Source organism: Manis pentadactyla, chromosome 1 (genome assembly GCF_030020395.1).
Source record: "Manis pentadactyla isolate mManPen7 chromosome 1, mManPen7.hap1, whole genome shotgun sequence".
NCBI classification, from domain to species: Eukaryota; Metazoa; Chordata; class Mammalia; order Pholidota; family Manidae; genus Manis; species Manis pentadactyla.
The window spans coordinates 170,306,023-170,327,855 of record NC_080019.1 but is presented as its reverse complement, the minus strand read 5'-3'; the positions used below and the strand labels follow the sequence as shown (position 1 = coordinate 170,327,855).

General features: G+C 39.7%; 1 protein-coding gene across 8 annotated transcripts in view; it reads left to right on the top strand.

Moving 5' to 3' along the window:
- The window catches only part of ZBTB20 (zinc finger and BTB domain containing 20), an 807,002-nt gene that overhangs the window by 665,727 nt on the left and 119,442 nt on the right, over window positions 1-21,833 (top strand). For 2 of the 8 annotated variants that reach the window (XM_057502862.1, XM_036883387.2), the window contains exon 1: window positions 3,445-3,833. The exons of the other annotated variants lie outside the window; for them this stretch is intronic. The gene's annotated coding sequence lies outside the window, so the exon portion shown is untranslated. Of the gene's footprint in view, window positions 1-3,444; window positions 3,834-21,833 lie in introns of those variants that run through there. 8 annotated transcript variants of the gene reach the window in all.

The window sequence follows — 21,833 nt, the reverse complement described above, 5'->3', positions numbered from 1 at the left end:
AACTAGTTATCTTTATTTTGCAATGACTTTCTTTTGCCCATTCATCATTATTACATGGCTACTATACACTAATCATTTAGAAAAAAGAGCACCCTATATGACTATGCAAATATAAAATGTAACTATATGTTTGCGTGTGTTCATATGCTCATCTAAAGAGCACATTTGTGACAGGAAGTGAAGAATGGCATAGTTGGGGAAAAATTAAAGAGACACGATGTAATTATCCGAACTGGAATTAAGCCAATTAATAACCCGTGTGCTAACACTACCCTCAAAGTGCTGAAAATGCTGTCGGCTATTTAAATGCCCTGGTGGTCCTAGCCAGCCATCTTCACCTCAACCATTTTCAACACCATGCGAGGACATGGCACACCCTGGCTTCTGAGGAAGGGCTGCCACCTCAAGTGAGCTGTAGAAGATATACAGATTGTGTAATCTGAGCAGAGGATTCTCTCAAGTGACTGTGCACAGATTTTCACTTACATTTCAACGTCATAACACTGGTGTTGTACGCATTTGCTCATTATTCAACACTTATTTACTGAGTACCCACTGTGTGCCAGCTGAGCATCATGGCTTAGAATGCAGGCTTTAAAGGTAGGTTGCCCTGACTTCACCCCCAGCTCCACACTTCCTAGCTGTGTGCTGTTCAGCAAGTTACCTAACCATTCTATGCCTCCATTTCTATGAAATGAGGTTTCATGGTATCTAATTCATATGGTTACTGTGACACTAAAGTATGATAAAAAAAATGTAAAGTACTTAGCAGAGCACTTAGCACAAATCAAGTGCTCAGTAATATGCTGGTTATTATTATTATTATTATGAGCCAAGAAATATACCAAAGTCTGGAAACAAAGACATCAAACAACCTTCAGATGATCCTTGAAGCTTAAATTCTAGAACTTCGGGATTATGAACTTTACAGTCTCTACTGCTAACCCTTTCTAATTGAAGTCCATATATTAGGGTCTTGTTTTGCTATGTATGTTCATGTCTTGAACTGACATGCTTTGAATATAACCACTCAGCACATCTATAGCATGCAGTTTTGTTTATTTACACCCTCACTTATGCCATCCTCAATAATCACCATGTAATGACTAGCCATGGACTTAATATTTGTTATCCTCAAAACAACCTTCATGGGATCAATAGTACCACCTTTTACAAATAGGGAAACTGAGGCTCTGAGAGTGAGTGCAACCTTAGCAATGATATGAAGGTCTGTTTGACTCCAAAGCTCATTTCTGTTTCTTCCCAGTTCAGCCAGCCAGCACACATTTTCTAAGCACTTCACTGTTCTTCTCTGGGCTCTTGCCTATCAGGCACCTTGAGACCTTCAGGACAGCCTACCAACATCAAAATCATTGATCTCTCCTCCCCCTACATGATGGACTGTAGACCATGTGTTTCAGGCGCGTCACAGCAACCATTGTCAAAGAGGTTGGTGTGCAAGTAAACTAAATAACTCTGGCTATGACTCTCTCAGGTTACTTGCCTTTGAGTAGATCTCCAGGTCTGACATTTCTTTCATTTTTCCACTTCCACCCTGAGTAGCAACATCATTGCTGAAGCATGACTGCAACAGAGTTTTTTGCTTTTATACACACCATGATTCTTGTTTTAGGACAAGAGACTTCATCTCTCCAGTAACATCTGATGGTACTGCTCTCTTCATAAGCACCTCTTCCCCCTTAAAAAATTTTACCTTCAATTACCTGTTGTCAAGAGGGACATCCTTTCTGAGTATGAGCGTACATGTCCAAAAATGATACCATCAAATGCATGGACAGATAATACAGTTTCCCCTTTCTATTTTACTAGTTCATATCAATTGAAATATATAGGAAAAGTGGCCCACAGCCAATCTTCCAGGTAGAAAATCTCATCAGTGATTTAAAACGACACTGTAAGCTGAAAGCCTCAATCTCTTTCACCCACAGAGTGCCTGTATTTTACAAATGAGGTGTATGAGATAACCACGTCTTTTTACACGGTGATATATAGCAGATGATATACAGAGAGAGGACTGCAAACTCTGGGAGAGGGCTTTGTAGATCAACCAAATGGCCTTCGCCAGCTCAGAATGTGGCACGGGCTGTGTCTGGCTGGGAGAGGCCTCTACAGTGTTGTATGGTTTTGCTTCTCTCTGAGACTGAATTAAGAATTTAAATCTCTATCACAGAAAATATTTCCACTTAGCTATTAAGACATTCTTAAAAACTGCAGGGTTATGCACTAATGTGTAGATGAAGGAATCTTGTTATCCTGGAGACGAGGGTGGTTTCCATACCTGTTGGGCCAGAATCCTTACAGAGAGCTGGATGGTAGCTGGTACGGTAGGAAGAGCACTGGCCTGCTGGGCCTCAGGAGCTCTGGGTCCCAATGTCAGCACTGCTATTGCTTTTGTGATTTATTAGCCTAAGTCTGGGCCTCAGTTTCCTCCTGTGCTAAATCAGGACATGGGAGAGAATGCTCTCTGTGGCTTTTCCTGGCTCTGGTATTCTCTGGGTCTGTGGACTGCCCTCGCTGTCTGCCGTAGTCTGCCTTGCCAGCTCTGTTTGTCACAAAGATTAATCCATTTTAACGTACCTTGGAGTGCTCCCGGGAGAGGAGAACGGATGGATTGTTTTGCACCTATTATTGCATCAGAACTTTTGCCTTTTTAGACGAGATCGTGCTGTGCCTGAAATCTGTCTGCCTGTCTGCCCACTGACTTTGTCTGTGCTGATCTCTTGTCACGGTACCTCTTCTTCCAGCATCCATCTCCCTCCAAGATCTAGACTCGGCATCTGACTGTACCTGTCTTGTTCTCTGCAGCATCTGTCTGCTACACTCCTAGACCATCATTAATAAACTTTCACACATTACACGCAGACCCTCATATGTTGGCACCTGCACATAAATATCTACCGTTCATAAAACTAGAAGAGAAAACTCCATTTTTTTAAAAGACCTCCATCTAGTGCCATTTGTATGTGCACTTTTTGTTTAGTTGTAAGTTTTAATAGTTCCCCCTTTGAGGATTTGTCAGTACGAGCAGTATTGCTTATCAGAACACACCAACAGTCTTTTTGTAATATTCGTTTTTCCCCTTTGGTTCAGCCGAGCCTGCTGACAGATCATTCAAATTCAATTGTTTTATGTCTAAGCCGAACAGCTAATTAAAGTAGGGATGATTAACCTGACTGGCAGTGTCGCTCTCCCTCTCGCGCTCTCTCGCTCTCCCTTTCTCTCTCTCCCTCCCTCCTGTTCCAATCAGTCTTTTTCTCACACTCTCCCTCTCCTTCCGTGTCTCCCTCTCTCCCTCTCTCTCTCTACCTCTCTCCCTCTCTCCCCCCTCTCTCTTCCTCTCTCGGTCTCTCTCTCCCTCCTTCGGTTGGTCTCTCTCTCTCTCTCTCTCTCTCTCTCTCTCTCTCTCTCTCTCTCTCTCTGTCTCTTGCTCTACTGTGTTTTTTTTTCCTCTCTCTCTCTCTCCTAAACGTGGTCTGCTTGCTGATGGCAGAATGGCACTCGGAGATTTGTGCATTGTGTCTGGTTTCCTACGGGCAGGCTGACCCAGTGCCTCCAGGGACTTATCAATAGACCACTCAGAAGAGACACAGACAGGAGAGAGGAGGAGGGGTGGGGGGAGAGAGAGAGAATCAATATCAAGAATAGAAGGAGCTCCGAAGCCATTTTTTTTTTAAAGAAGTATCGGGACTTGGGAGAGGGTGACAAAGAAGGTTTTTCAAAGAGGCAGTGGAGGAGGTTCTAATAAATTTGGAAGGAAACAGTCCCCTGTCTTGGGAAAAGGAGAACTCCTGACTGATTAGCATTCACACCAGGTATGAGATGTTCGCTACCCCTTATCACTGTGTCGCAACCGAGATGGAAAAGCCTTTTTTTTTAGGAGACTGAGGGAGCATGTATTTCTCTGTGTTTGTTGTTGGGGGGTAAGAGGGGTGGCGTGAGATCTGTGGGCATTTGTGTATGGGAGCAGAGAGAATGGAAGCAGTACAACGGGGGGTGGGAAAGAGTATGGAGTATGTTACTGTCTTCCCTGTCTTTGTGCACCCCTGGGGGGTTACCCAAGTTCATTTCTAGCAGGTGGATTTGGACGGGAGTTACTTAACGCTTGACCGCCAGTTTTGAAAAAAAAGAAAAAGAAAAAAAACGCTGCTTCCTATGTCTATTAAAGGAAGCTCCAATTTCTCTCTCCCCTTCTCTCTCCCTCTCTCTCCCTCTCTCTCTCTCTCTCTCCCTCTCTCTCTCTCTCTCTCTCTCTCTCTCTCTCTCTCTCTCTCTCTCTCTCTCTCTCTCTCTCCCCCCCCTCTTCCCCTCTCTCCCTCTCCCTCTCTCTTCTTTTTTTCCTCTTCTAACCAGACAGCGGGAGGGTTCCTGGCTCTCAGCCAGCCCAAAAGCCTCTAAGTGTTTTGCACTTGTTTCAGGGAGTAGCTGCCCGGGGATTTTTCAGCATTTTCACTAGAGAACAAAGAGTTCTTTACAAAGGGAAGGGGGTGGGGGGGAGTGAGCTTAATGTCTGATATATGTTTTTCTATTTTTATTAGTTTTTCCCCTAAAAAGAAAGAGACAGGAACAGAACATTCACTCTATAAAGACACAAAGACATTCAAAAGAAATCCAGTTCTCTTCTCTCCCCATCGCCCCAATACATTTACATAAAAAAATAAAAAAGAAAAAGACTAATTAAGTTGGATATGTTGCTCTTTTCTCCTCTTTTTATCTTTCTAAATCCAACTGTTCCTATGCTCACTGTATGCTGTTTTCTTCTACTCACAATAAAAGTTGCTCAGGATGCATCTTCTCTTATCACATCATCACCCTTTCTGGGTCCTCAGAATCCCGTGGAGGAGAGAGCAAGAGTCCACCCAATAATCAGTTTAGTGGCGAGAACATCATCTACTTTTGCTACTTGGGTAAAAAGTTAATTATAGAATTTGGGTTCCCAAAATACCAATGGGGTACATTAGTTCATTCCGTCTTACAAGTTTTGCATGCATCTGTTTAAAAGGTACAGTTTGTGTCACTTGTCAGTTATTAAGAAAAGGTACTAAAGGAACAGGTATTTGTATTTTATTTTTGATTCTTTCTAGTTACATATAAACGACGAAAACCCCATAGAGATTCCTTGCCCCAGCCGTAATACACTAGTTCAAACATAATATAGTCTAGAGAGATTTTTCACCAATTCTGATTGCCATGTAGCTTTGTGGTCTCCATTTGATTTTTTGCCTGTGCATGTATATTTTTCCCATGAATTTGCGTTTGTAACAAACATTTCAGAATGCTTGTCATTTTCAAATTAATGCTCCAGCAAAAGAAAAAAGAAATCAGCCTGTGAGCTGTATGTGCAAAATGTAGTAAACAATTCCATCTTTTATATATGCAGTACCTTTACATTGTTATACTAATATTCTTGAATTATAAACTCAAGAAAATGTTTTCTTTCTGAAGTTCTCCTCTAATGCATTAGTATTTCGATTGTCATTTAGAAATCTTTTTAAGGTACATAATGGACAAAAATGAGCAAGGGAATAATGCACGAGCACCAAAAACATCCTTGAAAATATATCGTGTACAGTACCTAACTACAGATAACTATTTTACTAAGTGCATAGCAGCTACAACAGTTGTTTCAAGATTCAGAAACTCTTTTCCTTTCTTTTCTTTTTCTTTTCTTTTTTCCCATTCACTGAAAATATCATCTATTCCTGCCCCTAGGGAGGGAAACTGTAGGGAAAATATAGATATATACATTTTTCCACATTTTTAGAATGCATTTATGTAACTGCTTCTTAAGGGTGTAATCCGTACCAGAGCAGAGTTTGATGTCTAGTCAGTAAACCCTTCTGGCTGGGAGGTGGGAGCGTCTTATGTTTGAAGGAACTTGACAATAAGGAGTCTTTTCGGGAAACCTTACTGTGTATGTGTTGCCTCAGTAATGACCCTCAGGGAAAAAACAAGAGCTAGGTGGCCAGTGCCTGCACTGGAACTCGCTGAAAGACATTAGAATCAGGGGAACTTTTGACAAAACCAGAATTTTCTAGGAGAACTCACTTCTTACAGTTAGGTGTTTTCTTCAGGAAAATTCTTGTATTGCCTTCAGACTTTCCTATATTTTTTGTAAAGATTTTTAGTGCTTTTAATCGTGCTCAGGGAGAAAGAAATCTTCAAAAAGAAAGTCACCGAAATAAGGAGAAAGAAACTCGGTCTTTAAAAAGTTTTATATTGAAGGCAAGAGCTTTTTTCTCCCCTTTTGGCTTATTTCTATTTTTCTCCCCTCTGAACTCTTTTGCTGCTGTGGGCTGTTGTGCTTGCTTTCTTGTTTTTTGTTTTGTTTATGCTTCTGCTCCTTTTTTTTTTTTTTTTGGTCTATTTTGTATGTGACCAAGGGGGTCCATGAAATAGGCAGAGGGGCTACGGCAAGAGGCTGTTCATGGAAGCTGGACTAACCCCCCTGAGCCCAGCTCAGGCAGCCCCTGTCAGCTGGTTCTGCCACCAAGAGTGCAGGGAAAGGTGATAGCTGTCATTCTGGGATTCTTCGTGGATCTGACCTGAGAGTAACACATTCACAGTGGAGGAGAAAAGGGGAAAAAAAATAGAGGAGGAGGAAAGAAAAGCTCTTTGAGCTGGAATACACTGGCCCTTTCTTCCTGTAGGCAATCCGCTCCAGTTCTTGGCGACGTGTCCTGCACTATCAGATATCATATGACTTTTTATTTAGATTCCTTTTCGGAGAATGGCCTGTTAGGACTCTGTTTGTTTTCTTTTATTTAATTTCCTTCTCCCCTCACCCGCTAGTTTTGTGTATCTGTGTGTGTGAGAGAGTGTGTGTGCGCGCCTGCATATGTGTGTGCAATTTTTATCTTTGTTTTTGTTCTGTTGATCTGATGCTTTATTAAGGACAAAGCTTTAATTATTTCAGTATACTGGTTTCATCATTTGCCAAAAAGAAACCTCATTCTAGGCTTTTTGGGGGGTCCATTTTGAAACACATCCATTAACACAGGAGGCTGGAGATCCTAAATGCCTGCTGGTCGGCCCTTAGCCCACTCCCTCACCTTAATTTAACCCTCCCTCATCAGCATGCACAGTAGTATAAGTTAGGAAACACCTGTGCTGAGTTGAGAGGGAAATAAAAGTAGAAGCAATTTCTTCAATTCTGAACTCCTAGTTTCACTTTGAGAAACTTTTTTTAATCTTTTTTTTTTTTTTTGGCACCCTCTGCTGAGCTTGAAAGCATCAGAGATAGTGCACGATGTGTCTGTGGAGCTTTTGTGAGGTCATCTGAGCACCCCTGGAAAGTATAGCAGGGGCTGAAAGTCATTCAGAGACTTAAGAATTAAGTGAGAGATTTAAATAAGATCTGTGAGATTTGTGGGCTCTGCAGGGTTTGGTGATGGAGGCTGAATTGGAATACTTAGGGATACTCAAGGAGAAGAAAAAAAGATATTCCCAGCCAGGGTAACACAGGCATTCCTGCTGCAATTAGTACTGTAAAAACTGTATTTAATCAAAATTTTTATTTTGTACAACTCAAAATTTAACCAACTGCTATGTGACTGCTTTCCTCTCCATGCTTGCTGTGTAAAACAGAGGTGTTATACTGACATGATTACTGGGTTTCTCCTACATTTATTATATTTCTTTTTCAGTTTTGAAGAGTTCAGATTTTAGTTAGCCAAGGAAAAAAAGGAACTTTTCATAGTATGCAAATGGCTGCCTATACATTATTCTTGTGGATGCGTAACTCACATATGCATAACATAATATATCCTGTTTGTATCAGGATTTTCTTGTGTAGTAGCAAGCAAAACTGCCTTAAAGGTTCAGATGACCATTATATTCTTTAAACCCATGGTTTGTAATTCCTTATCTTCTCTAAAATTATTTTTTACAGACCTTAATTTCTAATGCCTTATCTTAGCTAGCCAGAGGTGAATTTTGTTGAAACTTGGAGGAAAATTTATTCCACCCCTTTAAGAGTACCCAAAAGGAAAGGGAGAACTATTTTTCGTTCAACAAAAAATTTTAGGAGCCTTTTCTCCCCCAGCGGAAAACTCCAACACAGCTTTGTCTCAGAACGTTAAACTTGGCATGGATAAGAAATGTGAGTTTTTCTTTGTTTGAAGAAATTTGTTTTTGAAACAACAGTCTTATAAATATTTTTAAATTGCCTGCTGAGCATGCGCTGTATCTGACTTTATTCATAGTTTTAAACACACACCAAATTGCAGTCTTCTGAATGGCCACAGGTAAGGCTGTTGATTTGTATGATCTTTCTCAGAGCCACCTTCAGTGAGTCTACTCAGTTTTCCAGGAGGGAACAGGGTGAGAGCTGAGTTTAGACCTGGACTCCCTTCTAAAAACCATAAAGCAAAAGTAGAGTCCCCCATTAAGGCTTGCACATTATACTTAGGGTAAGTACTATTCAACTTTCCTTTCTTATAGGAGTCGCCTGCCTTAACTTTTTTGGCTTAATACTAGCAGAGTAAATTAAGAAAAAAAATTAACTCAATAAGGTATTTGACCGAAGTAGCAAATTTGCAGATTTTGAAGGGCATCTATTGTGCATAAATTTGGGGATATGAGCATTTGCCAGTGAAATGATAGCAGCTCTGTACTTACAGAGCAAAGATGTGCTAGTCTGAACATGCCTGATCTCATCTGGAATCGAAAGCTAAATCTAGGTGGGCCTATGATAATACTAGAAAAGAAGCACATGTATCTTTTATGCTACCTTCTTGGTTTTTTTTTTTTTAAGCCAGGTTTCCAAGGGGAACGACAAACAAGAAGGTTCTCCTCTGCTTAATAAGTAGTCATACTTCGCTTCTGGAGTCTATAATTCCAGTTATTTTTGGTTGTTTTGTTTTGTTTTGTTGTTGTCATCAGTGTTGAAGTATATTGTTTCCAGTCGGTGATGATTAACACTTTGCATCTTCAGAATGCTTTACCTCTGTTAAGTCAGTTTGGTGTTCCCTCACTTGGTTACCTTTCTCGAGTGTGTGATGACCCTCTCAGGCTTTGCAATGCTTATGGATTCTTGCCAGAATGTATTTATTCTTTAGTTGTTTTTTATAGTTATGGTGTATATAATCTCATCTTTCAGGCCTTTATTTCTATCCAAACAAATTTCATCTTGAGATGAAATTTCTCATAGTTATTCTTGACTTAGAACTGAACTCGTCTTGCAAAGGCTTGAGAAAAATACAGAGAACTAAATATTCATTCTAATAAATGCAAATGAGTTTTTACAAAATACGTATTGATATGCAGTGCTTTTCTAATTTGTTTCCTCTTCATGCTTTAAAACAGAACCTGAAATTTAACTGTATAAAAAAAATTTTTTAAACCTGCCAGGTTAAATGCTGACATTTTAAATGCCCAATTTAAAATAATGCAAAGTTTTGATTTCTATCAACATGTCACCTTTCAATGTCAGTCAGTAACACTTTATACAGATATACATATATATATATATACATACACACACACAGACACGATTCCACTTTACATTTATATTAATTCTATTTTTGCATAAAAGAGGATTTGAATCAACACAAACTTGTATCACTTTATTATATTTTTTTCTATAATTTAAAAATCCAATTAGCTGCTGCCTCCATCTGATTTTTTAATATATGTATATACTTATTAATGTGTATTTTATAATTACATATATTTATATAAATCTAATAATATAGCTTAATTGTGAAGTATTTTTGTCTTACACACCCCTGAATTTTATGCAGCTATATTAACGTTCAAGTTCATTCAGATATGGTTTACTTTGCTCCATATCTACTAATGTGTTAAGAAGTTTTTCCTTTCCTAATATAGAAAGACCGTGGCCTTTTTTTCCTATATATGATTTCTATAAGTCTTCAATATTCTGAAGAAAAAAACTTTTCAACCTTGCAATCTCCTGGAAAGCTTTCAAACAAGTAGGAGAAGTAAGCTTTACCTTGCTGCTCCCCAGGCTGTCTGTTTGCCCTCACTTTATCACCCCTCACCACCAGCCACCCAGAAAAAACAACAATAATAAACACGATGTGATAATTTTTCTGATCACAGGACCAGGAAATACCACAGAAAACTGTGGCACATGTAGGAAAATGCCAAGAGCTTCTCCAGTAAGATCAGCTGTTTCTGTGGGGGTTTTTTCTCTCCTGAATTTTGTTTGTGACTGTTTTGGCTTGCTGAAGCATATCTCCATAATCTCACGAAGCCACAGCAAATTCCCAATGCCACAACAACACTGTGCAGCTGGGGAGAGCCCAGAAGAGCTGCTTCTGGGTGGCTGCAGACTTCCCCAGCAGTGATGCAGGGCAGAAGTAAGTAGGCTGCACTTCACTTTGCTTCTTACCTGCACTGCGCAACTGGCCAGGCTATGCGATTTTCTTCCTATAGCTTTCCTTCAGCTATCTGAGGCTTTTCTTTCGATAGCCAATGGCTTCCTGTGTCTTTCTGGGGACCGTTTATATAGTCAAGCCTCCCATTTTTCTCCTATATTGGAACATGGAAAGCTTTGGAAATTGGGAAGGGCAAAGGCAAGGGTATCAGAGCATCTGAGAAATATTCAAAATGGCATCAGACTCAAAGCTGGTTTTGCATCTGTAACTTTTTTATTCGCTCCAGAGCCTCAGAGGGTTGAAAGTAATGAATGGGATAACTATAGGGTACAAACTATAATCTAACTGATTCAGTAGATGGAGCTCTTCCCCCTAAGTATTTAAACTACCATCCCACTCTAGTCTGTGGGGCTTTCTGTTTCAAGGTGTATCATCCTACACATGTAAAATCAAGGATCTAAATAGCTGAAGAAGAGATTTCCTGGCACTTTTCAAAAAAGATGAAGTATTTGTTCTGAAACACAGAGCAGTGCGGGAAAGAAGTGAGGATGGGGTGGGAAACGAAGTTTACGTACCTAAATTTCTCCTTGTGTTTGTTGTTGATAGTCTTAAGTGTGAAGTTAAATGCTAGCACTTACTGTACAGGTGATTATTACTGTAAATGTGGGAAAATGTATGGAACATATAAAATTTGGGCTGTATTCATTGCAAATCTTCCAGGCTAGTTGAACTATGCAGATCTCCTCTCATTTGATTCTGCAAAGAGATATTAGTACTGTAATGCAGTTGTTTCATCCAATTAGTTTAGAGAACCTGGCTGAAATGTTACAAATTCTGAATTGTTGTGGTGCAGAGAAGGGCAAAGCAGCTGTGTTAGTAAGGTGTCTTTATAGAAGCCAAAATATTTCCAGTAATAACTGAAAATAGATATCCAGTATCTGTTTTCGTATGGAAAGAACTACTTGTTCATTTCTTTTTAAATTAATTGAAATGACTAATTACCTTAAATTTATGTCAGTTGTATATTATTCTCAGCACAAATAGAATAAGTTTGATCATGTCCCTCCCTGGTACCAGGAGGGAAGGATTATCTATTCTGCATGTAATAAATTATCTTCCTTAGTGGAATGCCTTCTCACAGAGTGGAGATATTACCGAATATCTCATGTTTAATCTTGATAAGATCATTTGGCCAAAGAAGAACTGGGCTTGGCTTTAGTTCCCAAAAAAATAGCATTTTTAAGGGACTTGAATTTCTTGTGCATACCACGTGTCTGAACCCAATACAGTCCAGGGAAATAGAGAGGATGAGACAAAATTATTCCTAAGCAGCCGCCGTAGGCCAAGCACTGAAACAGTGCCAACCTGGACCAATCAGGCTGGCTTCTCAGAAGATGCATGCTTTTGTCAAACACTTACACGAAGAGAAATAGGGAGGAAACCCTTGAAATTGCATTCATATCTATGATTCTTAACTAATTTCAATAAAGTCCATAGTAATAAATACAATGATTTTTTTTTTGCAAAGTTGAAAACATGAGTTTTCTTGTCTAGCTGAGGATCTCTAAATGTTGTATTCAGACATCTTTTGAACAAAACTGTCCTTTTGAATTTAAGCAAGTGAAAAACTTCTCACAGAGAGCAAAGAGTAAAATTGATGGAAACTCTAAATCAATTCCAAACCCATTTCTGGCATGATGAGAATAACATTTGTGCTGTGTTTAAAGCAGTTTAAAACAAGAAAATGATAAAATGATCAATATACTTAAAGCCAAAAATAACCGGGAGAGAACGATCTGTAATCCATTCCCAGACCTGAAACCCTACGCTTTTGATTGAACATGAAAATAAACGAATATATCTTTTATAAGGTGGCATTTTAAGCCTTATAATATAAAGCAGTGACAAGATGCCGGCTCTCAACTCTATTTAAGCTACGTTTTCAGGGTTTGGCCAAACAAAAGTTCCTAGACTTAAGATATTGTGAATTTATTTATTTGTGTATACCCTGACCATAGAAAGAGCAAAGGTGAAGGAATATAAAGAGTGACACACTGAGCTACATTGTCACTTCACACTCTATTCTCTGTTTTTTTTTTAAAGTTTTAAGCTATAGGGATAGTATATAGGCTGTCACTGAAAGTCAGTGAATTAGTTAGTGTGGAGCAGACTATTTCTTTAAAAAGACCTTCACTCTTGACTAATATATTAAACACACATAATGTAAATAATGGGTATTTTATACTTACTGCTTTAATAGATTGAAAGACTAAGTTGACACTAACAAATTTTAAACCTGTGGAATCAAGGTCTGTGAAATGCCATAGTCCAGGTTTACTCAAGCCATTCTAGATTTAAGATTTTGCCCAAATGAGTGATCTACCAATTTTTTCAAAGTCATTTGACTGGCTAGTTACTTATGGATCAGATAAAATAAAATTGTCCTTCTGGATGAGGAAATCCTAGCTGAAAAAATTAAAATGACAACAAATTGCATAAGCACATTTAATTTCATTGACCTAAGGTGCAGCAGGAATGATGAAAATTCTAATGAGCACTGTGACGAATGTAACTACAAAGAAGCATGTGTGATTACATCAGTAAGAGTGAACTCAGTGGGCAAGGTCAGAAGGGTGAGACACAGGAGCCGTGACAGAGTGAGGGCTAATGGGTGAAGTTATTAGAGATGCTTAAAGCTGTAGCTGGCTGCAAAATTAACCGATACCGAAAAGGAGAGTCAATCAGTTTCAAAAGTAAATAGAAAGGCAATACTTTGTTCCTAAGGATGTAATCAACTATAGAAATCACTTTTGCAGAGAATTTGAACAACTTCCTAAGCTCTGGCTGTCCAATGTGATAATAGTTGTAAAGAGCTGTTATTCATATCTGCTTAAAGATTCATATAAGTGTAATTGTTATAGCAACTTGTTATGCTATTGTTTGAAGTTGAAAAGCTCTGCTTTAAGTATCGACAAAGCAAATGTCAGCATCATAGAATCATAACCATTGCATCGTAGAACCTGAAGGAGTCCTAGATATTTCAATATGGGTGAGTGGGTTAGCATACTGTCTGGAAAGGAACATTGAATATCTGGTGCAGGACCACTTAAAAAAAATTTTAATATGTAATTTACATATATTTGGGATATTCCATTTAAAAGAAAAACTTGAAAAAGAGAAAAGTAAAACTCCATAAATTCATCCTGACTAGTGGTGCTATCTATACGTTGGAGTCCATGAACCAGGGGTTCTAAGTAGAGAAGAGTGGAAAAATTTCAGAAAAGCACAAGATTTTATTTTCATCAAAAGGGGTTCACAGATTAAGAAATGCTATTTGGGCTTCAACCATTTACTTGGCCAATAAAATTTAAACAAAATTCTCAAGATAAGGTCTACTACAAATCCAACATATTGTACTAGAACTCTGGTTTTCAGGCTACTAATCCTGCACCACCACCCTGACCCCTAAAAATATAAAAATAAAAAGTAGATGATATTCCAGAAGTAACTGAGGAAGAGAGCAAAGATACCAAGCCCTTAGGGTTCCTATTTCTGTACCATAACCCTTTCCTAGATGAGGCAGGGACAAATATGTATGGTAAGAATAAGACATTCTGGGAAATTACAGAAAATGCACCCAGATCATGTACTCCCTGGACACCATCTGCTGTTAACACTTCCCCAGGCCTTCATATCCCCTGCAAGGTAACCTTGTATCTCATTTCTCTTCTTCCCACTATGCACAAAAAAAAAATGAAAGAGAAAGAAAAGAAAGAAAGAATAAAAAGCTTCTGAGGAATTGTAGTCAGATGATCTTTTGGAAAAAAGTCATTCTTCCTAGACATCTTCCCATACAGACTAGCATATCTTATTATCTTACAAAATTCTGAGTTCTTATCAGAGGATGCAGAGTTAACAAGTTTAAACACATTAGAAACGGGCTGCTCCTTGTTTCCTACGCACACACCACATTTTCACATCCTGTTCGTTTTCCCCTGGTATTCCCAAATAGAAGCAAATCCTGCCTCCCTTATTTCTACAATACTCTATCTTCTAATGGCTCTTGTCGTATTCTGTCTTATAGATTGGCCATTTTTGTATTTATTTGTAATGTAAGGAACAGGTCTATGTGATTTTGGTCAATACACATAATTTCACTGAGTTTCACTTTCTGCATCTGTAAATAGGAAAATAACTCCTTTGCTGGGTGGGATATTGTAAGAATTCCATGAAATGGCATATATGAAGTGCTTAGCACAACTATTAGTACATGGTCATCTCTGAGTATCATTGTTACTACTACTATGATTATTAATATTTCCTGGCCGCTAGTTCTTCTCCAACAATATTATTCCTAAGATCATATATTGATCTTAGTGAGTTCATTATTTCCTCAAGCAACAAGCACAAACACAATGCCTTTTACATAATAGGCACTGAGTTAAAATATATTGAATCTTTTTAGGCAACTCCATAGAGCATATTACTTCCTTAAAAATATCTTTAAATTGATTTCTGGAAGTTTACAACAGTGGATGGTGATGGCCAACGCTGACCTATGTACACCATGAAAGATCTCAGTACAACTCAGTTCTGGACTGTCAGTGCCACATTCTCATTCAGTTTCCCCACAGACCCTCCAGCCACTTAGGATGTTCTTTGCAGCACCCCCAGGAGTTTCAGCTTATAGTTCTGGCTCTTGTGATTAATGAGCTTGTGATAGCTCTGTCTGTAGCCTGTACCAGAAACTTGCACTTTGGAGAGCAGGTCAAGATATTGAATTTAATTTTAGTTGCATCTGTTATAAGCCAATTGTGTATTCATTAAATTTATGGATTCCCTCTCTAGCCATATATTTTCATGGCTGTGGAGAGCACCTGAATCCATGGTGAATGTCCTTAGATTTTACTTTGGGGACCTGAAAATGAGGCAGTGAGACATTTTTGATAGCTAGCTGTCATCTTTGGCATTTCTTACTCTTCTGGCTAATCTGGTCTGTTTGAAGAAGGGGGCAAGTATAGAATTTTTATCTAACTTGAGGATGGAATGATATTTCTTTATTAATGAGGTCTATGGTCAATGCAGTTCATCTACACATTTCTGTTTTTGTTGGCATGCAACTGCATTCTGCATAAATGGAACACTTCTGAAAAAGGGAAAAGAGAAAATAACTTGAGGCATGTCAGGGTAGAGATAGAGCATTAAATGCACAGGCTCAGCAGTAGCTGGATGGCATAGAAGGTGGACTGAGGATGTGTGTGGATCTGGCTGATCCTTAAAGGTTATAGTAAATAATGAGAAAAATTTGAAGGGGCAGATCACGTGACCATTGACCAAGGAGAGGCTGACAGCAGGGTGTGCTTAAGCTAGGAAGAACGTTGCATCTCCATCAGCCAGAAGTTCCACTTTTTTGGGAGTGAGCTGGTATTTCTAAGGGGACCAAGGTCACATTTAGTAGAACTGGTGATTCAATAAAGGGTTCTAAGTTTGCCAGCGTAATGGTGTTGGCATCAAGAGAAGAAAGTTTTGCAGATTTCTGTGTGTGCACTTGCTGTTGCTGGCGTTCCTGGTGGGTGGCTGAATCATCCTGATGGTATTCAACAGGAACCAGCTGCTGAGAATATTAAAATGCAAGCATTTATTCCTCTAGAGAGACAGTAGCATCTGCAGAGTTTTCCTTTCTTGATAGTACAGATAATCCCAGGGAGCATTCTCTAGTAGTTTCCTCTCTCTGTTCATTTATACATTTTCTTTCCATCATTATCCTCAGTCTCTCGAGTTATAACTGGAGAGAAGAGTGCCCAAGTCCACCCCAGGTGGTAGAGACAGATAGTAAGCGCTTGGCCAGAGACATGTTACTACTTCTTGGGCTTTACCCTGAATTATGATTCTCAAGAAGAGAAATTGTCATTTGCCTTCCCTGGCCAGTCTTCACAGCAATGTGCTGCCCATCCTCTTAGTCTTCAGTGAGCTCCACCAGCAGGAAGGAAAGGCCTCGGACTTCCTCACCCTCCATGCACGCTTCTTGGGAGCCTTCCTTTTTACTTGCAAAACTCGTGAATGTGTTGCTTTCCTTCTGTGGCTTCTTGTTGTTGCTTTGAGCTAGCATCAATAGTTGGGAGAGAGAGAGAGGTGCGGAAAGAAGGTTTGAGCTCAGTAATCTTCTAGGTCTCCTCCATCTCAAATATTTATGAATAATGTATGGAATTGATGGAAAAGTGTTGAATATGTTCATTGTGAATTATATTCACTGATGTGTTGCCTAAAAAATGAAAGAGCAGAGCAGTTGAGCATAACCAGCTCCTTACAATCAATGTAGTGGTACGGAAGAGCCCTGTGTCCTCCCCAGTTCCACTGGGTGTCGTCCCCAAATACATACTCTACATGTCTGAGTGGCAACTGCAGCCTGGGTGCCGGATGGGGTGACAGTCAGCTAAGGTTCTGAGTGGAGCAGGGGCTTCCTTTGTGGAGTCTGGGTCCTAAACAGAAGCAGCTTTCCTGAAGGTAATGATAGGGCAGTCTCCGTGAGGAACCACTGAAGCCAGTGCATGCGGCCCATGTTACTCAGGTGTTATTGTGGTGCCGGGGTTACAGTTCTTATCATTAGGAAAGAAACTTCTAATTTTGTCCCTTCATTAAAAAAAAAAAATCAGCATGGATAACTGATTTGTTGGCAATGTTACATTCTGATATTAATGAATAAGAGTGGTGGCTATTTCAGAATTAAGTAACTTACTAACATTTAGCTTCAAAATTCATTATATGTTTTTCCCTATTGGTTTTCTTTCACAATTAGGTTTGGTTTAGGATTTATTAAAATCAAATTGTATTTCCTAAGCATTGGCCAGGTAACATGGGGAAACATTAACCAGAAGCATGACAAAAGACAAGAAATGTAGGATTTTAGTTTTTAGTCACACAAATAATCAACAAAATAGATAAAAAGGACTTAAAAAAAAGTCTTTACCTGGCCAAACAGCTGGGCCTGTTTTTTATCAAATATAGCACTGTGCATGGCAGGCTAACATGTACCAACATAGAGAAAAAAACTCTCAGATCAGGAACCTAGAAGGTGCAGCCTTAATGCACAATGGAGAACATTTTCAAGCTGAAGTTATTCATAGAAAATCGTGGCAGGAAGCTCCGGCCCCTGTCTGAGGTCCCAGAGGAGCAGTGGGGGATTGAGGAGCAAGTCTGCCTCGGAGACACCTTGGCTTCATGTGTATCACCTCAGAGCCAGGGCACAAGCTCTTGTAAAAGGGAAGTTCAAGACCTCACTTGTACCAATGTCAACTTTTAGCGTGATGTTAACTCAAACTCAAACTCCCAGCATTATCATTATTACATTTCTGAGATGATTTTTTTTTTCTTACTCTCTCTTAAGAGCTAAAACCCATAAGACCCCACAAAGAGCAAGGACAAACTTGGAGCAGCAGCCACATTTATCAGTGGTTTATAATAACCCTAGAGGGGAGAAAAAGATTGGGAGAGAGAAAGCACAAGAGAGAGAGAAAGGGTTAAATATTTTTTCTGGAAAATTGCCTTGCCCTTTTATATCATGTAGCTCAAAAACAGTAATGGCTACCCAATTTGAGAGCAGATGACTTAGGCTGGTTTGTTTTTTTCCCCAGCTCCACCCTTCCTTACAGGACAAATCACTTAACCTGTCTATGCAATAGTGTATTTGTCAAATAAATAGAGAACCATCTATCCTCATCTCCTTCACAGCGGTATTGCTAAGGCTGATTGTGCACACTTATATAAATGTATATATTATAGCTATCTACTTACAGCAGGGGAGAATGATTTTAAAATGAATGAATCAGGATTTTGTATATGCATCTGTTATGAAGGTCAATCACTTTTTTTTTAAGACCTTCTCTACTAATTACCAATTATTAAAACACTTGAAAATGATGACTGAGCCTCTATCACCTCTGTGAAATGGAAAGCTTTTTGAACTCTAAGCATGATTATAGAGATTCAAACACATTTCCATCTACTTATGGACCCTAGTGGCCTTACTCATGGCAGTACAAACCTATTAAGCAAAATTAAAGATTAGCTTTGCCAATGGAAATTTTTTTTTTAATCCTAAATCAAGGTATACAATCAAGGTATAATTCTGGCTGTAGTGATGGACTGGTTCTCTGTCTTAGACATGTATTTTTTAGAAAATGGGGCAAAGATATATAGTAAACAGAATATAAGCTTCAGCCTGTACAAACATCCTAGACATCTATCCAGGCAACCAGTCTGTCCCAGCAGAATCAGAATCAGGCTCTATATATATATATATATATATATATATATATTCCTTTGATGTTCATCTTGGCTATTTAATCTCTGCTTTCTATATACAGACTTCAGTGGAATGATAATGATGTGAGGAAGACAGGTGAAGATAAATAAATGTGATTTTTTAGACATGACCATTACCCTCTAATAGCTTTTCTCTGGTCCATTCCAAGCATCCAGGAAAGAGAAACTTAGCTTCCATGGAGAGTGAAGTCATTGCTCCAACTTAGCATAATAACAGGAGAGAGAGGGAGCCAGCATACTGTTAGCCAAACGAGTGAGTTTCTACTGGGCTATGACCAGGTTCTCCTATTTCCTCTATTTTTCCCCAAACTGAAAAGAGTTATTGTGGTAATTCACCTGTGCTTCTGAGCCTGTGTGCGCATGCCCAAGAATTGCTCAAGGTAAAGTCAGAAAGAAATCAGGGACAGGACTCACATCCCAGAAACTCAGCTCCTTTTTAGTCACTTCTGCTTGTTTTATTTTGGCTTGGCTTTTTCCCAAGGAAATTTGTGTTTTTAGGAAATATATTTCAAATCCCAAACATTGATATCCTGGATACCTTTGGGTTACGACAGACGTAGGGATTAGTGGCCTTGACAAATTTAGCCGAAGTCAATGCAATTGCAGTCCATCAAACAGGTTGGCAGACCCCAGGTTTTTCTGATCCTCACTACATGCAGAATGCAGTTGCATCCTTACACTACAAAGACAGGGTTAACTGAGAGTTTTGAGAGTGGTGGTGTATCTTTCTTAATTTGGGTCTTGGTGACCATGGGACTGGAATGCCTTGGTAAAAACAATGACTATAAACAGGATTACCTTCCTGAGTTGTAGGTAGGGCCCCACACTGAGGGGGGCCCAGTACTTCGTTTCATGCTCTGCTCTTGCTGTCTTCAAATCCTGAGCGATTTTTAAAGAAGGGTCCCTATGTCATCATTTTGCCTTGAGCCCTACAAATTGTGTAGCTGGTCCTGCCCGGGATTTATCTTCCTCTGGCATGTCAACTGAAGGTATCGGTCACATGTCTTCTCTTACTAAAAATGATACTCTTCTTAGATTCCTCAGAAGCTAATTACTGTTAAACTCGGAAGATTTCCATCTTCTATATAATGTGGCTGAGAAGAATTTACCATTCCTTCCTTCCAAATACCCTGAGATGACTATGTTCAAGATGGTCTTGTTTTGTAAACAGAAACGCAGTAGTTGTCTCAGCCAAGTGTCTTCTTGCTAGAAGTTAATACCTGAGAGAAATCGTAGTGGTAGTGAAGTCTTTGCCCTTTATTGACTGGATAGTTAAAATAGGCTTCAACCATTAAATTGAGATTTTAAAATGGACACCTAACATTAAGGTTATCTTCAACGAGGACTTGCCAGCCATTGTGTGACCAAAGACATCAGTGTATTCTAAAAACAAGTGGATCTCCCAGCTCTGGCCCTGGGTTTCTGTCCCTGTTAGACTCCAGCCCTTGCTGCTGCTGCTTGCTATGTGTTCTATGTCCTTCTCCCCATTTCCCCTTCTGCCTTCAACATACATCAGTGCTTTCAGCATTCTCACTCAAAAGCAGCATTAGGAGGAGGGAATTCCTCTCTTCAGTCTACATAGAGCAACAAGTGAGAATGATTTATGCTAAACTTTGTACATACACACTTACACTTGTCACCACCTTGCTGAGTGTGAATGACAGAATTGTAAAGTCTGGGTAAGACCCCAGACAGGTGCATGGGGCCTGTACATAGTGACAGTTTGCTAGGACCAAGCCTTGACTGGAAGAACCCAAGCTTTCTAACTCCCAGCCAGATATGTTCTTGATGACTAAGGCCTCCTCAACATTCCTAAAAGATGCATTCCGGGTGCTGGGCCCTTAAACCAATTTCTAAGCACCCGTAACCAGAAAGAGGAGGAAATACGGTAGAAGAACTCGGAGCTGGGGGAGTCACATGTGAGAAGGAGCCTGACTGGCTAATTTGTCTCTCTGAGCCAGTCAGATACTCCCCACTGCTAATAAAGTCTCCAGGGTTACTGGGAGGATGCTCACCTAATACTAAGCCTCACTCACAACAGAAACTCTGGAACAGTTAACTTCTTCCCCCTACACTGCCTCCTCCTCCCTACCCTCTTCCATGCATGTGTTCCCCTCCACTCTGAAAGGAATCTGGTGGAGAGGGGCCAGGCTGTGCAGTCTTTGTGAGTTTCAGCTGTAAGAGATTAGAATAAATCCATCCTTGCCTGAGCCAGGTAGGCTGAAGTTTGCAAGTTTTTAAATCACCACTGACCTCCTATCTAGCAACAGCACTACCATCGCAGCAAAAGAGCCAAAAGCATTACTCAGAAACCATGCCATCTACTAAGGGGTTTTTCAGTGGTTCACCAGCTCCAGACAAGCCCCAGGGCAAAAACTACAAAGGAGATGAGTCCTTTTCAGTCATGGCCACTCCCTTCCTCTTCTTCTGTGCCTCCATGGTGCAGGGTCCTGATGTTAATCTGATTTTCTCCTTCACCTTCTCCAGTTCCAAAACTACCCACATCCCTTCCCCCAGCTCCCATTCAAAACTCCTGTACACTGAGGTAACCCTCTTGGGGTTGAAATGATTAGAGCAGCAAGACATAAATGGCTTAACAACCCCCCGCTTGTTTGCATCTTAGAAAAAGTGCTGCAAATTGGAAGATATCTCATGAACAAGGGAGCTTCTCATGCTGCTTCCTGCTGTAGGTGGCTGTCCTATCCCTTTTGAGCCAAACTAGTCCTCCTGGAATCAGCCACGCCCTGATGCAGCTGTACTGATGCTCCCCCAATTCTTCATCTTTGGTCACATGTGTGATGTGAACTCAGAAAAGCAAACTTTCGTCCTGGGAGAGAGAAAATGGAGGGAAAAAATGTAGGTTTACACAGTGAATAATCAAACCCAGAATGATTGTAGAGGTTCTCTCTTACAAAAATAAGCCACAATATCATTTTTTTTACTATGAAGATTAGTTTCTATCTTGGATAGGCAAGGCCCTAGTGGATATGGCTATGAAAGGAGTGTAAGTAAGTTTAAAACCCAATTGCTTTGCAATAAGTCAAGGCTCCTACCTCCTGTGAACTCTGAACATTTTGAGACTTTGACTAATCAGTCATCTTGAGTTTCCTTTTTTTGAAGAGGAGGGTTAAGCCTCAAATGAGATGTGGC